General features: G+C 35.9%; 6 non-coding genes across 6 annotated transcripts; all 6 read right to left on the reverse strand.

Moving 5' to 3' along the window:
- Positions 1–593: 593 nt before the first annotated feature.
- Positions 594–735, reverse strand: LOC149381716 (small nucleolar RNA snoR136). The gene has a single exon (XR_016293973.1). It is a non-coding gene; the product is annotated as a small nucleolar RNA snoR136 (small nucleolar RNA).
- Positions 736–790: 55 nt separating this feature from the next.
- On the reverse strand, positions 791–877 carry LOC149381717 (small nucleolar RNA SNORD25). The gene has a single exon (XR_016293986.1). It is a non-coding gene; the product is annotated as a small nucleolar RNA SNORD25 (small nucleolar RNA).
- Positions 878–6,445: 5,568 nt separating this feature from the next.
- LOC149381718 (small nucleolar RNA snoR136) lies at positions 6,446–6,588 on the reverse strand. Its single transcript, XR_016293971.1, has one exon. It is a non-coding gene; the product is annotated as a small nucleolar RNA snoR136 (small nucleolar RNA).
- A 48-nt stretch (positions 6,589–6,636) lies between these two features.
- LOC149381719 (small nucleolar RNA SNORD25) lies at positions 6,637–6,723 on the reverse strand. The gene has a single exon (XR_016293984.1). It is a non-coding gene; the product is annotated as a small nucleolar RNA SNORD25 (small nucleolar RNA).
- Positions 6,724–11,467: 4,744 nt separating this feature from the next.
- LOC149381720 (small nucleolar RNA snoR136) lies at positions 11,468–11,609 on the reverse strand. Its single transcript, XR_016293972.1, has one exon. It is a non-coding gene; the product is annotated as a small nucleolar RNA snoR136 (small nucleolar RNA).
- A 56-nt stretch (positions 11,610–11,665) lies between these two features.
- On the reverse strand, positions 11,666–11,752 carry LOC149381721 (small nucleolar RNA SNORD25). Its single transcript, XR_016293985.1, has one exon. It is a non-coding gene; the product is annotated as a small nucleolar RNA SNORD25 (small nucleolar RNA).
- Between the last annotated feature and the right edge of the window lie 8,344 nt (positions 11,753–20,096).

Raw genomic sequence — 20,096 nt, forward strand, 5'->3', positions numbered from 1 at the left:
TGACAAAAATATGTTAACGGTCAGGGTTTAAGATATCGCACATTAACTACAACTATCCATTGATAACAAAGAGTAATTTCTCCGATCCCCGAGAGTCCAATACGCGTTCCCAACCTGACGTTGAAGATCGAAGGCCTTTTGTCGACCATCTTCGCATACTTAGGGAAACATTCTCTTTGATACAAGCTTTGTAATCCTCACTAAAGTTCTAATTTCAAAAGCTTATTGATGACAACTTTCCATAAAGGCATAGATTCCATTTTCTGTGGAATATGGATTCCATGTTTATGTCCAATTTCTTGCTTTCCCTAATTCGATTCAATTACATACGTAGCAGGTTAGTCACCACCCTGTCCATTATTCAAAGGAAGGTAAATTAACCTCATCGAATTATTATTTGTTCGTTAATTGTTACAGCTCGAATTATCTTCCCTACGACCATGAAAACAAAAAGCGGATCCTCAGGCTCTCACCAGATAAGCCCACGAATTGCATATCGAACATACCGATGTATATCTGCCAGATTTGTATACGTAAGCAGAATCAGGAAGAGGTCAGTCCAATTACTGAATTAAATTAGTATTAGATATTGTAATTGTAGTACCCCAACGTCCAAATGCAGCACTAACAGCACACACCGGATAGCGAGGGGAACATTTATTTTTTGGCCTCATTTCCTAATTCAGACAAAAACAACAAATCCATGTGTGCTCTTTACTAACAATATGAAGCCCAATAAATTTTTTGTTTTATTAAAAAAGTAAAAAAAAAATAATGGTAGTGTTAAGAGAGAAACTCAGTCCATTAGATGTTCTTTAAATCTGCGATCATGCCCGCAAAATCATTACAGGTCTGCTAAAGACTCATCACAGTCGCTCAATATAACACACCTTCCATTCACAAAAAAATAAAATAAATAAACAGAATTAGGGATTTAGCTGCTCGCTCTAGTTCCTTTCTTCTAGATTGAAATCAATACGAAGAAAAAAAGTAAATGATTAAGCAAAAAACACAATTGATGTTGCTTCAAGGGAACGAGTTCGATGGGAATTGAATTCGATAACTAATATCGTCCACACCGACCAGATAATGAAGCCTAAACGATTTAAATATCGGAAAAAACGAGAAGGAAGAACATAAGATTTTGTTAGATAACGAAGACGAGAGCAGCTATGAGAAACCCTAGATGATGAAGAAGACCATGTAAGTGCTTGGCATTTTAAAGAAAATGAGGCCAACTGAGAGAAATCGGACGGCTGGTGTAAGAACTTAGTTTCTTGATTGGACGGTAAGGATTTAATTACTTGGGGTCTGCTATTGGGTTTAATTGACGGATGACAATTATAAAGCCCACACGTTTTTGAGGAATGCTCTAAATGTGGGCAAAGGTTTGTCGTTGCAAGCCCATACTTCTCGATGTCCCCTCGTCAAACTTGAGAGAAATCCCTCCAATATGGGGAAATGGCCTTATCAGATAATAGTACTTTTGATGTTTTTGACCAAATATTACCAAAGTATAATTTAGGATATTTTTACTAGTGAGTTTCATGTGAAAGGACTCTTTTACCCTTACTTTTTTTACGAAATAAAGAATAAGCTTGAGGGCATTCTAGGAAAGAATGGCTTTGGAAAGTTCAAGGATTTGGAAAAACAAATCAAGGAACTAACTAACATAGTAAATGACATACAAAGGACAATTAAGACTTAAATATCGGAAAAAACGAGCAGGAAGAACAGAAGATTTTGTTAGATAACGAAGACGAGAGCAGCTATGAGAAACCTTAGATGATGAAGAAGACCATGTAAGTGCTTGGCATTTTAAAGAAAAGGAGGCCAACTGAGAGAAATCGGACGGCTGATGTAAGAACTTAGTTTCTTGATTGGACGACAACAATTTAATTACTTGGGGTCTGCTATTGGGGGTAATTGACGGACGACAATTATAAAGCCCACACGTTTTTTAGGAATGCTCTAAATGTGGGCTAAGGTTTGTCGTTGCAAGCCCATACTTCTCGATGTCCCCTCGTCAAACTTGAGAGAAATCCCTCCAATATGGGGAAATGGCCTTATCAGATAATAGTACTTTTGATGTTTTTGACCAAATATTACCAAAGTATAATTTAGGATATTTTTACTAGTGAGTCTCATGTGAAAGGACTCTTTTACCCTTACTTTTTTTTTCGAAATAAAGAATAAGCTTGAGGGCATTCTAGGAAAGAATGGCTATGGAAAGTTCAAGGATTTGGAAAAACAAATCAACGAACTAACTAACATAGTAAATGACATACAAATGACAATTAAGACTTAAATATCGGGAAAAACGAGCAGGAAGAACAGAAGATTTTGTTAGATAACGAAGACGAGAGCAGCTATGAAAAACCCTAGATGATGAAGAAGACCATGTAAGTGCTTGGCATTTTAAAGAAAATGAGGACAACTGAGAGAAATCGGACGGCTGGTGTAAGAACTTAGTTTATTGATTGGACGGCAATGATTTAATTACTTGGGGTCTGCTATTGGGTTTAATTGACGGATGACAATTATAAAGCCCACACGTTTTTGAGTAATGCTCTAAATGTGGGCTAAGGTTTGTCGTTGCAAGCCCATACTTCTCGATGTCCCCTCGTCAAACTTGAGAGAAATCCCTCCAATATGGGGAAATGGCCTTATCAGATAATGAAGCCTAAACGATTTAAATATCGGAAAAAACGAGCAGGAAGAACATAAGATTTTGTTAGATAACGAAGACGAGAGCAGCTATGAGAAACCCTAGATGATGAAGAAGACCATGTAAGTGCTTGACATTTTAAAGAAAAGGAGGCCAACTGAGAGAAATCGGACGGCTGGTGTAAGAACTTAATTTCTTGATTGGACGGCAAGGATTTAATTACTTGGGGTCTGCTATTGGGTTTAATTGACGGATGACAATTATAAAGCCCACACGTTTTTGAGGAATGCTCTAAATGTGGGCTAAGGTTTGTTGTTGCAAGCCCATACTTCTCGATGTCCCCTCGTCAAACTTGAGAAAAATCCCTCCAATATGGGGAAATGGCCTTATCAGAAAATAGTACTTTTGATGTTTTTGACCAAATATTACCAAAGTATAATTTAGGATATTTTTACTAGTGAGTCTCATGTGAAAGGACTCTTTTACCCTTACTTTTTTTTTCGAAATAAAGAATAAGCTTGAGGGCATTCTAGGAAAGAATGGCTTTGGAAAGTTCAAGGATTTGAAAAAACAAATCAAGGAACTACCTAACATAGTAAATGACATACAAAGGACAATTAAGACTTAAATATCGGAAAAAAACGAGCAGGAAGAACAGAAGATTTTGTTAGATAACGAAGACGAGAGCAGTTATGAGAAACCCTAGATGATGAAGAAGACCATGTAAGTGCTTGGCATTTTAAAGAAAAGGAGGCCAACTGAGAGAAATCGGACGGCTGATGTAAGAACTTAGTTTCTTGATTGGACGACAACAATTTAATTACTTGGGGTCTGCTATTGGGGGTAATTGACGGACGACAATTATAAAGCCCACACGTTTTTGAGGAATGCTCTAAATGTGGGCTAAGGTTTGTCGTTGCAAGCCCATACTTCTCGATGTCCCCTCGTCAAACTTGAGAGAAATCCCTCCAATATGGGGAAATAGCCTTATCGGATAATGAAGCCTAAACGATTTAAATATTGGAAAAAACGAGCAGGAAGAACAGAAGATTTTGTTTGATAACGAAGACGAGAGCTGCTATGAGAAACCCTAGATGACGAAGAAGACCATGTAAGTGCTTGGCATTTTAAAGAAAATGAGGCCAACTGAGAGAAATCGGATGGCTGGTGTAAGAACTTAATTTCTTGATTGGACGGCAAGGATTTAATTACTTGGGGTCTGCTATTGGGTTTAATTGACGGATGACAATTATAAAGCGCACACGTTTTTGAGGAATGCTCTAAATGTGGGCTAAGGTTTGTCGTTGCAAGCCCATACTTCTCGATGTCCCCACGTCAAACTTGAGAGAAATCCCTCCAATATGGGGAAATGGCCTTATCAGATAATGAAGCCTAAACGATTTAAATATCGGAAAAAACGAGCAGGAAGAACATAAGATTTTGTTAGATAACGAAGACGAGAGCAGCTATGAGAACCCTAGATGATGAAGAAGACCATGTAAGTGCTTGGCATTTTAAAGAAAAGGAGGCCAACTGAGAGAAATCGGACGACTGGTGTAAGAACTTAATTTCTTGATTTGACGGCAATGATTTAATTACTTGGGGTCTGCTATTGGGTTTAATTGACGGATGACAATTATAAAGCCCACACGTTTTTGAGGAATGCTCTAAATGTGGGCTAAGGTTTGTCGTTGCAAGCCCATACTTCTCGTTGTCCCCTCGTCAAACTTGAGAGAAATCCCTCCAATATGGGGAAATGGCCTTATCAGATAATAGTACTTTTGATGTTTTTGACCAAATATTACCAAAGTATAATTTAGGATATTTTTACTAGTGAGTCTCATGTGAAATGACTCTTTTACCCTTACTTTTTTTCCCCTGCACCTTCCTCTCATTTCTTCTGAACAATCATCTCATTATTTCTTCATTTAACCACACACACACAAATTGTGTATTAGAGAGAAGAAAAATTGGGGGCGGAGGAGTGAAGAAGAGTGTGACGTAAGCGTTCGAGCAAGGCCAGAGCTTCACAACCTGCGTATAGACTTGTTTCCCTTCGCGCGCGGCTCTGAGTTTTGCACTGATTGGTCCCTCGTCCTCCTTCGAGACTCCGATGTCAACGTTAACTCTCTTCGCCGCCTTTTCACCAGCGTGAACTCTCACCACCGTTGATTGCCTCAGTCCATTGCTTCATACTCTGATCTCTGCTTGCACTCTCATTGTTCGATGAAATGTCGCTACGAACCCATCTTCCATGTTATAATGATATTGTAATGTGTGAAATCAATGATGTGTGCTTTTCATGTGTTGATGCTGAGGAATTTTACTTGGCTCAGACCTGTGATGTCAACATCAATATACATGTATTTTTCTTGTTCACTTCACTTTTGCTGAATTAGTTTCATCAATATAGAATTGCAACATAATTTTGTTCTTTGTAAATTTTTTATTTGTTTCCTTTGCTTACTAGGTGGATGATTTGGAAGAATTTAGTGAGTATTATCATACTATAGGGTATTTTAATGAGCTCATATTGACAAGAATTGGAACTTGAAACCCATCTTCATCTACCAAGCTATCCTAGTTAATTCCCTATCCTTCCACCAACGAGAATCTGCGAGCTATATCACATTTGAAAAATAAATTAGCCACATATTCCTCCTCATCTATGCAATCATCAATGTTATAGTCCACCTTCATCTCTAGGAGAGCAAATTTTATTTTCATTTTAGGCGTTTTGGTACGAACTTTTGAATTTATATTTTATATGATAGTCATATTTAGTTATTACTTCTTTTTTATATTTTAAATAGCTCTTTAACAAGCATATTATAACGCCGCAACAAATTATGATAGAATTTATTATTATTATCATTATTACTATGCGGACATTAAAATTAACAAAATATCAAAGACTATAATTCATACTTCAAAAATATATAAAAATAGACTTTGGTCATTATTTCGGACAAAAATACCCTTCTAAAATAGACATTATATACATTTGTATGTCACGATGGTCAGAATGATATTTTTGTCCAAAATAAATTCATTTTTAGATATTTTTTTAAATAAAAAGACTAATCTTGATATTTTATTAACTTTAAAGTCCATGAAATGAAATGTTAAATAATAGGTCAATTCTTAATATTTCTTTTCTTTACTTATTAGGTCCACTTTAAAAAATTTCTCAATAGCTAATACTTTGAAACCCGCGACGCCAGGCTCGGGTAAGTGTCGTCTAGCTCTTAGCCCTCTTCATCGTACGAAAAAGTTGAGAATATAAAATTCTCATCCAATATCAAATGTTTAGCTCTGCTTGACGATCGTCGTCGATAAGAGATGCGAGTTGTCCTGTGTGTGAGTGGTGGGTAAAATTTTCCACAGAGTTTCTGGGGTAGATCGCTATTTTTTTTTTTTTTGCACTTTTCATCCGGTTGTGATTGCTCCAATAACGAGTACCTATTAGACATTTAAAGGAGTTCACAACTGTTGCTTTTGAAAATAATATAATTTGAGGAAATGATAACATATTTATGAATCTAGAAGCTGTGTCTTGAATCATATGATTTTCAACTTATTTTTAAGATCCAACGTCTGATCAAATCAATATTTTAAATATACAATTCCACTTATTATTTCACAGAAAGCAAAATCCACCGTCAAATGTCTATTAGGTTGCACTTCGACTGGAAGCAGATATACAATATCAGCCTGATTTATGATTCATAAAGATTTGGCAAAGAGGTCAGTCCAACTAATCAATTAAATTAGTATAATTATAGTACCCCAACGTCCAAATGCAGCACTGACAGCATACACCGGATAGCGAGGGGAACATTTATTTTATGGCCTCATTTCCTAAATCACACACAAGACAAACAATCCACGTATGATATTTTCCAACAATATGAAGCCCAATAAGATGTTTTAAAAAAAACAAATAGAAATAATGGAAGTGTCAAGAGAGAAACTCAGTCCCTTAGATGTTCTTTAGATCTGCGATCATACCCGCAAAATCATTACAGGTCTGCTAAAGACTCATCACAGTCGCTCAATATAACACACCTTCCATTCATAAAAATAAATACAAAAATTAAAAATAAACAGAACGAGGGATTTAGCTGCTCGCTCAAGTTTCCTTTCTTCTGGATCGAAATCAACACGAAGAAAGCAGTAAATGATTGAGCAAACAACACAATTGATGTTGCTTCAAGGGAACGAGTTCGATGGGAATAGAATTCGATAACAAATATCGTCCGCACCGACCAGATAATGAAGCCTAAACTAATTTAAGCTCGGGAAACCAGACGAAGAAATTTTTTTTGTTAGAATTTCGAAGAGAACGGTGACAGATAAGGAGTCTAAATTTGGTTGCGCAAGCGCTTGGGTTTATAAGCAGAAGGAAACCAGTATAGAGGAATCGGACCATTGATATAAGAACTTTAGGTTTAGGATTGGACGGCTAGGATTTAAATACTGGAAGTCAGCTATTGGGTATACGAATTAGGTTTTTAATGGACAAATCACAATTACAAAACCCACACTTTTCCCTTGCTGGACTAATATGGCGTGGGTAATTTGTTTTTTGGGGAAATTTCAAAAATAACTTTTTAATGATTGTTGACAAAATATATTGGAATTAATAGTTTTAGTGCTTTTCAAACTGCAAGCAATTATCTTTCTAAATTAAACGATAAATAAATATAAATAAAAAAACTTCAATATGAATTTGATTGAAATAATTTATATTCATATTTTAGAAAAACTTCTTTGTATGGTGTAGATTATAGGTTTCCTCGCGATGGATCCGGGACGAGGTGTTCCTTGATATTTTGGCTTGGGATGCCTTTTATTTAGCGGTTCTTGGATGTTAAATATCATAGGATGAGTTACTTTTCATTGGCTTTAGATTTGAAGGGTAATGTTTCATGGTTTAATGAATCTTTCAATTATTTGATGTGATTGTAAAAGACTTCTATGATTAAAATCTTCTCAAGTTATCAACAAGAAAACCTCTTTCGTTATTAATAGTTTGTTGATCTATATTGATGCAACATTGATAGCTTAGTAAAGCACTGGTTAGTGTATCGATAATATAGCCTAAAATATAATGATCGATGGTTATTCGGCTCAACTATTGAATGTGGGTCACAATGAACGGTTAGTAGTGCTTTGATCAAAACTACGACTTATTCAATTATTTTAATTTACAAGTTACAATTCACTTATAATATATAAATAATGCACTTCATGAAGAAAAAAAAGTATAAATACGTCACCAATTTACAATGGAATGTCAGCCAATTAGGTAGAATTTAACGACTCTTATGTAATTAGCATAATCTTAAGCAAAAGAAAAATGTTCTTACATCTTAGCTTAAACAATGTAATTAACAATATAATTTTGTTGATCTCTACCTCTTATACGCTGACATATGTTCAAATCTTACTGTAGTGAGCCTGTACATCGATATCTGCCACGTTATTGACGACAAGGCAAAAAGACAGGGCAAAAAGCGTTCATGGATTTTCATATGATGAGAACAAAATACAAGGTATCGACATAACGGTCAAGTGAGCACTTAAAAGAGTATAACTTCATGTATAACCATGTCAAGTGAGTCGACTCGCGGACTCGGAACTCGACTCGAGGAGTAAACTCAACTCGAGGAGATACGTAGAGTCGGCACGAGGAGTAGCTTGTCGACTCGTGGACTCGGCACTCGACTCGAGGAGGGAACTCAACTCGAGGAGAAATGAGAGTCAGCACGAGGAGTAGCTTGTCGACTCGTGGACTCGGTACTCGACTCGAGGAGTGAACTGAACTTGAGGAGAAATGTAGAGTCGGCACGAGGAGTAGCTTGTCGACTCGGGCCCGACCGTGGCATCCCTCGTCCTTTCGGACCGGGAGCGTACGAGGCTAGGGGTCGCCTCGTCAGTCCTAGACTCCCCCTTGTAGTCGGGGTCGGAGTCGCCATGATCGGGACCACCCTCGACATCATAGCCGAGAAGGCCAGTAATAAGTGCGCTATCCATGCCGGGGTGGTCTAGGAGCTCGGCAAGCCTCACAACACGAAAACGCAGTTTGCCCCTCACTCGGCCGAGTCCTCCCATAGGGCTAGCCTTGCCCCCTCCGGTATGCCATCACCCGGCCAGCCTTTACCCCTCGTCGGGTTGGGTCCTCCCATACGGCCGGCCTTGCCCCCTCACCCGCCCAGACTTCTCGTACGGCCACCTCGCCCCCTCCCGTACAGCTTGCACCTGGCCAGTCTTGCCCCATCCCGTACGATTATTATCGGCCAATCTTGCCTCCTCCCGTACGGCCACCTCTCCTCACTCAGCCAACCTTGTCCCTCTCGTACGGCTATCTCTTTTCACCCGGTCAGCCTCATCCCTCTCGTCCAAGCTCTGCCACATTGCCAAATGATCTCAAATCCATCCGAAACGTACCGAATACCTTTCTCACCTCTTTCCTAACTCAAAATGGGCCCCACTGCTCATTAAGGGCACCCCAACACCTCACAAATACTATAAAAACTCCATCTTTCACTCCAAAAAAGGGGACACACAATTCTAGAGGTAAAACGATACCCAAATCTCTCTCATCCAAATTCTTTTCATTACACCCCATTTCCAAGAAAGATTCTCTCAAGAACACTCTCCCTCACTTTCCATCTCTCACCTTCCATCTCTCATTTCTGATCCTACTCTACCCTTTTTCATCACACAAACTTTACCAAAAGAGAAACATTCTCTTTATCGTCTCTCTCTATAATTGGAGGAGAATAAATCTCACACACATTTTCCCACACATTTTCTTGTACATAAGCTTAGGCTCATTAAGATGTCATATCATACTACCTCTCAAGGTGCCTAAAAAATTATAAAAATCTCATTATCAAGCTTTTAACCTTTCATAGAGGCTCATGTCATTATTTCTCTATCTCCTCGTTTGATCTAGTAAATGAGGACAAGAAAGAGCCCAATCATCCCATTCCACAAGAGGAGGCTACTCGGAGGCTCGTCGCCATTGAGATCATTCTTTCTAAGGCTCCTTGGAGATCATGACCCCTATTGGGCTTGTCCACATAATCGTGATCTCTTCGTGACCAATGAAGATGATCTCCGTCACCACCACCATCCCGTTTGACCCTTCCATGGCAGCACTTTCTTTCAGACCAATGGAAGATAATCATCTCTCTGATGGAGTGCGTAATCGAACTCCTCCGCGAGACGTACATCGCAAACGTTATGAAAAAACCGCATCAACAGATTACTTGTTTCCATGATTGATTACGAAGATTTTAGGTTTTATATTGTCTTTTACTCTTTAACATTCGGTGACACATCAAAGCCTATCTACCAATCCCTCAAAAGCAAGATAAAAACTCAAGTGCTGATATTTCTATAGCAATAAGCATGCAAAAAAAAAAAAAAAAAAAAAAAAAAAACAGCTCACGCGACTAAGTCAAGTATACATCAACTTTGTTCTTACCACAATATTCAAAATCACAAGTTTTCACAATGTAAAACATCAACAGATTTTCAAAGTATTTGTGATTAGATAGCAAACAATTTCACTCTGCATCAAATTGCGGAAAGCCATTTCCATTAAAACCTTCACAATTTCATCTGGTGTCAAGAAAATCGACAAAATCAAAATTAGATAGTGTAATTCAAGAATTTTTATTTGCTCTTATCCATAATTGAATTAAATACTCAGACTTCATCTGTACTTTGTTCATAATTTAATTACATTCTCGCCACTTACATCTTTTATAATCCTTAATTCGGATGGAATTTAATTACATACTTCTTGTGATTCTACCAACAAAAGCCAAGGGTCTGTTTGGTATGCATCTCAAAAAGAGTTTTTGAGATAAAAAAATTGGAAACAAAAAGTGAAAATTGTGTTTTTTAAAAATTTTTGAAGTTGTTATTGTAAAAGAGTAAAGAAAACTGAAAACAAATAAAATGTGTTTTTGGAAAAAAAAATTATCCTCTCCTCATTCAAACACAAAACTGAAAACTGTACCAAACAGTTTTTTCAATTTCTCAAAAACAAAAATGAAAACTGTACCAAACAGCTTTTTGAAAACAAGTGCCAGTACAACTACAAAAATTAGAAAAAAAAAACTTTTTGAGTGAGCTACAAACGGGCCCCAAATGTTTAAACAATAAAGCTCGAAGAAAGTTAACAAAAAACTACAGCATGACAAAAATATGTTAACGGTCAAGGTTTAAGATATCGCACATCAACTACCAACTATCCATTGATAACAAAGAGTAATTTCTCCGATCCTCGAGAGTCCAATACGCGTTCCCAACCTGACGTTAACTACAGCATGACAAAAATATGTTAACGGACAAGGTTTAAGATCGAAGGCCTTTTGTCGACCATCTTCGCATACTTGACTTCAAACATTAAAGATCCATTTTTTCCTCGATACAAGCTTTGTAATCCGCACTAAAGTTCTAATTTCAAATGCTTATTGATGACAACTTTCCATAAAGGCATAGATTCCATTTTCTGTGGAATATGGATTCCATGTTTGTGTCTAATTTCTTGCTTTCCCTATTTCGATTCAATTATATACGTAGCAGGTTAGTCACCACCTTGTCAATCTCTGTCCATTATTCCAAGAAAGATAAATTAAGCTCATCGAGATATTATTATTTGTTCGTTAATTGTTAAGCAGAATCAATCCAATTAATCCAGATTTGTAAGTAAGCAGAATCATGAAGATATGGAAGAGGTCAGTCTAATTAATCAATTAAATTAGTATTAGATATTGTAATTGTAGTACCCCAACGTCCAAATGCAGCACTGACAGCACACAACGGATAGCGAGGGGAACATTTATTTTTTGGCCTCATTTCTTAATTCACACAAAAACAAACAATCCATGTGTGTTCTTTACTAGCAATATGAAGCCCAATAAGATTTTTTTTTTATTAAAAAAGTAAAAAAAAAAAAATAATGGAAGTGTCGAGAGAAACTCAGTCCCTTAGATGTTCTTTAGATCTGCGATCATGCCCGCAAAATCATTACAGGTCTGCTAAAGACTCATCACAGTCGCTCGATATAACACACCTTCCATTCACAAAAAAAATAAAATAAATAAACAGAATTAGGGATTTAGCTGCTCGCTCTAGTTCCTTTCTTCTAGATCGAAATCAATACGAATAAAAAATGTAAATGATTAAGCAAACAACACAATTGATGTTGCTTCAAGGGAATGAGTTCGATGGGAATTGAATTCGATAACTAATATCGTCCACACCGACCAGATAATGAAGCCTAAACGATTTAAATATCGGAAAAACGAGTAGGAAGAACAGAAGATTTTGTTAGATAACGAAGACGAGAGCAGCTATGAGAAACCCTAGATGATGAAGAAGACCATGTAAGTGCTTGGCATTTTAAAGAAAAGGAGGCCAACTGAGAGAAATCAGATGGCTGGTGTAAGAACTTAGTTTCTTGATTGGACGGCAAGGATTTAATTACTTGGGGTCTGCTATTAAGTTTAATTGACGGATGACAATTATAAAAGCACACAATGCTCTAAATGTGGGCTAAGGTTTGTCGTTGCAAGACCATACTTCTCGATGTCCTCTCGTCAAACTTGAGAGAAATCCCTCCAATATGGGGAAATGGCCTTATCAAATAATAGTACTTTTGATGTTTTTGACCAAAAATCAACAAAGTATAATTTAGGACATTTTTACTAGTGAGTCTCATGTGAAAGGACTCTTTTACCCTTACTTTTTTTTCCCCTGCACCTTCCTCTCATTTCTTCTGAACAATCATCTCATTATTTCTTCATTCAACCACACACACGCAAATTGTGTATCAGAGAGAAGAAAAATTGGGGCGGAGGAGTGAAGAAGAGTGTGACGTAAGCGTTCGAGCAAGGCCAGAGCTTCACAACCTGCGTATAGACTTGTTTCCCTTCGCGCGCGGCTCTGATTTTTGCACTGATTGATCCCTCGTCCTCCTTCGAGACTCCGATGTCAACGTTAACTCTTTTCGCCGCCTTTTCACCAGCGTAAACTCTCACCACCGTTGATTGCCTCAGTCCATTGCTTCACACTCTGATCTCTGCTTGCACTCTCATTGTTCGACGAAATGTCGCTACGAACTCATCTTCCATGTTATAATGATATTGTAATGTGTGAAATCAATGAGGTGTGCTTTTCATGTATTGATGTTGATGAATTTTACTTGGATCAGATCTGTGATGTCAACATCAATATACATGTATTTTTCTTGTTCACTTCACTTTTGCTGAATTAGTTTCATCAATATAGAATTGCAACATAATTTTGTTCTATGTAAATTTTTTATTTGTTTCCTTTGCTTGCTAGGTGGATGATTTGGAAGAATTTAGTGAGTATTATCATATTATATGGTATTTTAATGAGCTCGTATTGACAAGAATTGGAACGTGAACATATGGGCATCTTTTCCTTTTAAGATGACACATATAGTTTGCTATAACTAAAAAATCAGTTAAATAAGCAAGAAACGCAAAAATTTGGTTTGCTATAATGGCAATTTATGTATTTGTAGACATGTATTATGTCTACAAATTTATATAATCGTAGACATGTATTTCTACAAATTTATGTAATTGTAGATATGTATAGACACAAATTGTAACTGTAGTCATTGATGTCCATAATTGATCAAATTGTAGACATGTCCGTCTAAAATTGTAAATATTATCCACAATTGATCAAATTGTCTTTTTTGGAATTGTAGACATGTATTTCTATAATTTCACTAATTATAGACATATTTACAGTTTGTGTCATTGTAAATATGTGCGTCTAAAATTTCGATAGTTATAGACATGTATATCTACAAATTTCTATAAGTAATTATACACATATTTCAAAATTAATACACAAATGAATCAAGAACAATAACAGTAGAAGAACCAAAACATGCCCAAGTTCTGAATTGTCCTAACACCAACATTCTCATACCGAATTTTTTTTTTTTTATTCCACACAACAAATGAAGAACGATTCCATACATCAGGCATTTTACGCAACTCTATATCTCTCTCTGCTCAAACTTTTTGTGCCTTACGTTTCTCAATATCCCGAAGATTGTCTTATCATCAAACTGGGAAATAGTTTGAATACCCATAAATTTTGAAATTAAAACCCTAAAAAACTGTCACTGGAGATCTCTCCGGTTGATGAGTGACCATCTCTCCGGTTGATGAGTGACGATTCTCTTGCCGTCATTCATGAACCTTCCTTGCTGGAATCCGTCACTCACCGCCGTTCAGTTCCGACAAAGCCTTTGAAGTATGCGTTAGGATTTTCGGAGGAGACATGTTGTTCCTTCGAGAAGCCATCTTTATTTTTTTCGCTTTCTCACCACGAAATTCCAGTGCCTGCTTATCCGAGATCAAAACTTGGCTCGCCGTCTTCCAACTCTCTCTGATATACAATTTTTTTTAATGTTTGTGGCTGAATGAAGAAATAATGAGAGGATGTTCAAAAGAAATGAGAGAAAGTTTCATAAAAAAAGGGAAAAAAAAAAGTAATGGTAAAAAAGTCCTTTCACACAAGACTCACTAGTAAAAGTGTCATAAATTATGCTTTGATAATCGCCGTCTTCCAACAAGTGGAGGTTACTTATTATAGAGCATGGAAGGGACGTAAAGAGTCTTTGAGGGATCTTCGCGGTGATTTTGAAGAGTCATACAGTCATTTACCACTTGTTGGAGGAATGACCAGGGAGAAAAACCCAGGTATCTACTCTGTTAGCTCTTGTTAATTAATTTCCGATGTTAATTACTTATTCAGTAATTGTAAATGTATCACCAAGTTACAGTACATTAACTATGATCAATTAACATCTGGTGTTGCCGAAATAATGAGGTCGAGATTTAATGTGGAGGTTACATATTATAGAGCATGGAAGGGACGTAAAGAGTCTTTGAGGGATCTTCGCGGTGATTTTGAAGAGTCATACAGTCATTTACCACTTGTTGGAGGAATGATCAGGGAGAAAAACCCAGGTATCTACTCTGTTAGCTCTTGTTAATTAATTTCCGATGTTAATTACTTATTCAGTAATTGTAAATGTATCACCAAGTTACAGTACATTAACTATGATTAATTAACATATGCATATATGTGACGTGTTAATTACTGTTATTAATGATTCAAATTGGTATTTCAGGTTCATATACTGTTACTGAGACTGAATCCGATGGTACTTTTAAGTCATTTTTCCTTGCATTTAGTGCCTCGATTCATGGGTTTCAATATTGTCGTCCTGTAATATCGGTGGATGGCACTTTTTTGAAAGGAAAATCTTATGGTACCTTGCTATTGGCTACGGCTCAAGATGGTGACAATCATTTATTTATGTTAGCTTTTAGTATAGTGGATTCTGAAAATGACAAGTCTTGGCTTTGGTTTTTGAATCACATTCGAGTTGTGTATGGTGTTAGAAAAGATATGGTGTTTGTATCGGATAGGCACAAGTCAATTCAGAAGGCAGTTAACACGGTGTTTCCGGATGCCAATTTTGCTATATGCATGCAGCATCTTTGGGGTAATGTGAAGGCAAATTTTGGTAAAACTTATATCCAGCCTCTTTTTTATAGATGTGCTAAAGCTTATTCTGTAAGAGAGTTTGAATATTGGCTCAATATGCTCTCTAACAACAAAATAAAAATAAAAAATATCTTCTCAAAGCCAATCCTGAGTTGTGGGCTCGGAGTAAATTCCCTGGAAAGAGGTTTAATGTCATGACCACAAACATTTCTGAGTGTTTGAATGCCGTTCTAAGAGAAGCTAGAGGTTGGCCGGTTGCTTGTCTTGTCTTGAGTTATAGAAGTTTAATTCAGAATTGGATTAACAAGAAGAGGGAGTTAATTCCAAAGATGCAATTAGGTCTGACTGGAGAAGGTTTTAGGATGCTTTATGAGTCGCTTGAAGCTGCCAGATCTATGAACGTAAGTATAGTCACAATCTGTTTTCTGTAAATTGCATGTGTATTAACAGCCCATTTACAGTACTATTTACCAATCCAGTTGTTTGGATTAAGATTCACACCGTCATATTATTAACACTTTCTTTTTACATATTTACTGGTTTCTCATTTCATTTCATTAATCGGTCATCAATGTCCGATAAGAGTTAGGGCTTGGTTCGAAAAAGCAGATATGTAAAGAATAGTTTGGATATTACCTTTATCGCCGTCGGTTTGATGATTTGATCGTCTTTTATGGTAATGAATCTTTAGTTTCGGTCGTTAAGACAAAGAAGTTTGTCGTTGTAGAAACCAGAGGTCGCGTAAATTTTTATGGGTTTCAATTGGGGGATTTCGTGTTTCAATTCTCGTCTGTATCAGAGTGAAGATTTCGTGTATCTTTGGTATTAATTGCAGAGCGTAATGATGGCCTCGATAACCGCGGTAGTTATTAGAAGAAATATTGCGTTAATTAATTTATTTCGTAGGATGTATGGGCGGGAACGGTTATTAGGGTATTTTGGTATTTTTATATGTGTAAATAAATTGGGTTGGCTATTAACCCGAAATTAACAAAATGTTGGCCAAATCCAAAACTGTATAAATATGGGAGGCTATTTAGCTATAAAACCCTTTTTAAAAACATTCTTAATTTAATTTTATTATTAAAACGTTTTTATAATATTATTATTGCTTAATTATAATATTAAAGTTATTTTAAAATATTTTTTGTTATACAGATGATATTATTAATGCTTAAATACTTTTAATGAAAAAAAATACTAAATCATGTTTAATATGAGGTTGCCATGTGTATTTTGGTCAAAATTAATTGATTTTGTTTAACGGTGAAAGTTAAACCTAACATTAGATATCTTTTACGCGAAAAATGGCTATTTAAGTGTATGTTTATGAAAATATTAAGTATTTATGATAGATAAGACGATGCTTAGCAGTTTTCTTGTTTTTTGTTCGCATTTCATTATCTTTTTAGTTCCTCGTCCTACGCTATGTGCGTTTCCGATTTTGCGGCCTCTCTATCACCCACTCCCTCACGTAGCTCACATACGCTATTCGTCATTGCTCGGCCAACCAGTGTATTCTCGTATCCCTTCGTCGTTGGCAAGCTCGGCATGTAAGAATATTTTCATTAATGAAGAAATATTCTCTCCAATATAATGGTCCATATATATAAAGTTGACCACCTAATTAATGGCCAAAATTGTGCTCAAGAATATTTTCATTAATGAAGAAATATTCTCTCCAATATAATGGTCTATATATATAAAAGTTGACGAACTAATTAATGGCCAAAATTGTGCTCAAATTAATGGCTGAAATCAAGTAATCACCTACAATAGTAGGATTGTGATTTTCCTCATTGATGGCTATGAGGCTATAAATACAAGAGTTTTGGGGTCACTAAGCTCACTCACACATTCAGAAAACCAACACCATCTGAGGGTGAGAGCGAGAGCTTAGAAGAACCTCGAAATATCTCGCCGGGAGTCGATGTCCGAAACTCGCCGGAAAACACAACAATGGCCGGAGGTAACTCAATCCTCTCTTTTTTTTTTTGCTTCCGCTTTTGGGTTCATGTTTCTAATCATATATGTTCGGATTAGAGACTTTTAAATCTTACACAGCAAGGTTGGAGTTTCTTTTTTAATATTTTTCCCATTGAGTTTCTTCTTCTTCTTGTTCGAATATGAGCATTATAAATTCTAGGGCTTGAGTTTTCTTTCGGTTTTGTGTTTGTTCCTGAGGGTCTAGGAGGAAACCAATGAATAGGAATATAGATTAAACCAACGGTCGCAGTGCTTATCTTTATTCAGAGATAAGAAAAGTTTTAGGTTGTGTTTGGTAGTTAACTCAAAAAGTTTTTGTTTTCTATTTTCTAATTTTTGTAGTTATACTGAAAAATTATTTTGCAGTTGTTTTAAAAAAGCTGTTTGGTACAGTTTTCATTTTTATTTTTGAGAAATTGAAAAAACTGAAAAAAGTGTTTGGTACAGTTTTCATTTTTGTTTTTGAAAAAATGAAAAGAGAAGATGAGGAGAAGGAGGAGAGAAGAGAAGAAATTTTTTTTCCAAAAACACATTTTATTTGTTTTCAGTTTTCTTTACTCTTTTACAAAACAACTTCAAAATTTTTTGAAATTTTTTTCCAAAAACTTAAACCAAACATAACTTTCACTTTTTGTTTTCAATTTTTTCCACTAAAAAACTGTTTTTGAGATGAATACCAAACATGGCCTTAGATTCCCCGTTTCTTGTTCCAAAATTCGCAAATGGGATTTAAGGGCTTTTATTATTGGGTTTGAGTTGAGTAAGAATTTATCTGTTAGATTTGGAGATAGATGATATATGGTTCTTGAGTTGTGGTTGGATTTTGTTGATTGATTAAGCTTTCCTTTCAATTTTCGTTTAGTGTGATTTGAATTTGAAATCTATGCATTCGGGCTCAAAATTTAAGCTTGATTGTCTTGATTTCTCGTTTATCTCTTCTCAATTTTGTTTGTTTTTTTTTGTTTGTTTTTTTTTTTTTTTTCATTTTTAGGCAATGGAGTATAAATTTTTTATTGGTAGTTATTACTTATTAGTAGGTTTTTTTTATTTGCTCATGTTATTTTGGTACTCAGCTGAAAGAGAAAAAAAAATCACAAAACACCTATATCCTATTTTGTGAATTTGTTTGTTTTTATACAGAGCCTATATCCTATCGTGAGTAGGAATGCCCTCACGATGCTCGCGGAATCAGTCTCACTGACTCATGGGTATGAGAGATTGGTCCTAAGTTCATGAGATGGGAGTGTGCTTCTCACGATTGGGGCTCGTGAGTGGGGGTGCCCTCACGATGTGAGAATGGCCAAAGTGGAGACTTACAACCGTATCGTGCGCGCTTTTAAGTAAGAGTTTTCGAAATAAAAAGAGATGAGAGATCAAGTGGAAGTGGTTATGAAAATGAAAAACATGAACACGACATCACATGCATTGTATTGTTTCTACTTATTAGGCGTTAACTCACTCATTTTTGTGATATAGTGACGAGTGTGCGTAAGATATATAGATAACATAGCGGGTTGACAAGCGAGCTCCTCATGCGGACAAGACTTCGTATATGGACTATTTTGATCTGATGGGCCTTATGTTCAGTAAACGTTTTTTAGTCTTACATGCTTTTTAAATTTAGTTGAAAAGACGTTATATGTTTTGTGTGTAAATACGAAAAGTTAGTCACGACGTCGGATCGTTTATGATTTTTGTTATATAAAAAAAAAATGACCACAAGTTTGCGTAGTAAATAAACGACTCATCGGGATTTAACATGTAGATATCGTATTTTTATCGCAATTTATCCCCAAATTCAAACCCAAAGTTTTCAAATCTGATCAAAATCAATCCAAATCGTCAATTAACTATTCTAACTATCGTATATGCAAATTAACACGATTACAAAATAATTCAAAACAACGAAAAACTGACTTTTTTTGGCATGTTTAGAGCCCGAGTTCAAACTAACTCCAACCGATCATATTCCATCGTCCGCCCTCGTACGTCATTGTCCACCTTCATACGCCGTTGTACAATTGGATGGTGAGAGAGAGAGAGATAGAGAGAGAGAGAGAGAAATCAAGTGAGGATGTGAATGGACGAGTGAATGAGAGAAAAATTTGAAAAATGGGTTTCTTTGGTCAAGAGGACATTTTTGTCTATTTTTTAGCCAAAAATTCATTTTTAGATATTTTTTAACTAAGAAATTTGGTATTGATATTTTGCTATTTTTGAAGGTCAATTAATGAAATTTCTCTTGCAAATAGCCATAAATTACAAGAATGGCATCGTAATCGTCGTTATCAACCAACAACGACTTCTTTTGTTCTTTGTTTTTTAGCTCCTCGTTGGTGCCACATACAACCACTGGCCCATCTTGGTCCACTCCTCCAAAGTCCCATATACCAAGAATGAAGCTGCAATTTGATTATCAGAAAGAGAAGAAAAAAAAAACAATCTGAAATAAAAATAACTAATTTTGATTCCATTTCAGTAGTAAGTTGTCTGAATTCTAGACGCTATCGTCACGTTTTTTTTAACAGATTATTCATTATTCTCAGAGTTTTTTTTGTAGTTATATAGTGTAGCAAAATTTATTCACCGTCCTTTTATTCTTTCTTTATTATATTATTTTTTTTTCTTTTGCGTGCACGAGTAATTCCGAAAACACCCACGTACCTACTTTTTATTCTTATCCACGAGAAAAATGGTGAATTTTACATTCTAATAAAAGAAAAATCATTTGCGAACAAAAATGAAAATGAAAATAAAAATGAAAAGAAAAAAAGTAGAGAAAGTAAGAACTATACACCTAAAAAAATCTACATAAAACTCCAAAACGATAAGGTCATAAGTCATAACCAATTGA

Source organism: Urtica dioica, chromosome 11 (genome assembly GCF_054948205.1).
Source record: "Urtica dioica subsp. dioica isolate 48M chromosome 11, U.dioica_male_clone48M_v1_H2, whole genome shotgun sequence".
Lineage (NCBI taxonomy): Eukaryota > Viridiplantae > Streptophyta > Magnoliopsida > Rosales > Urticaceae > Urtica > Urtica dioica.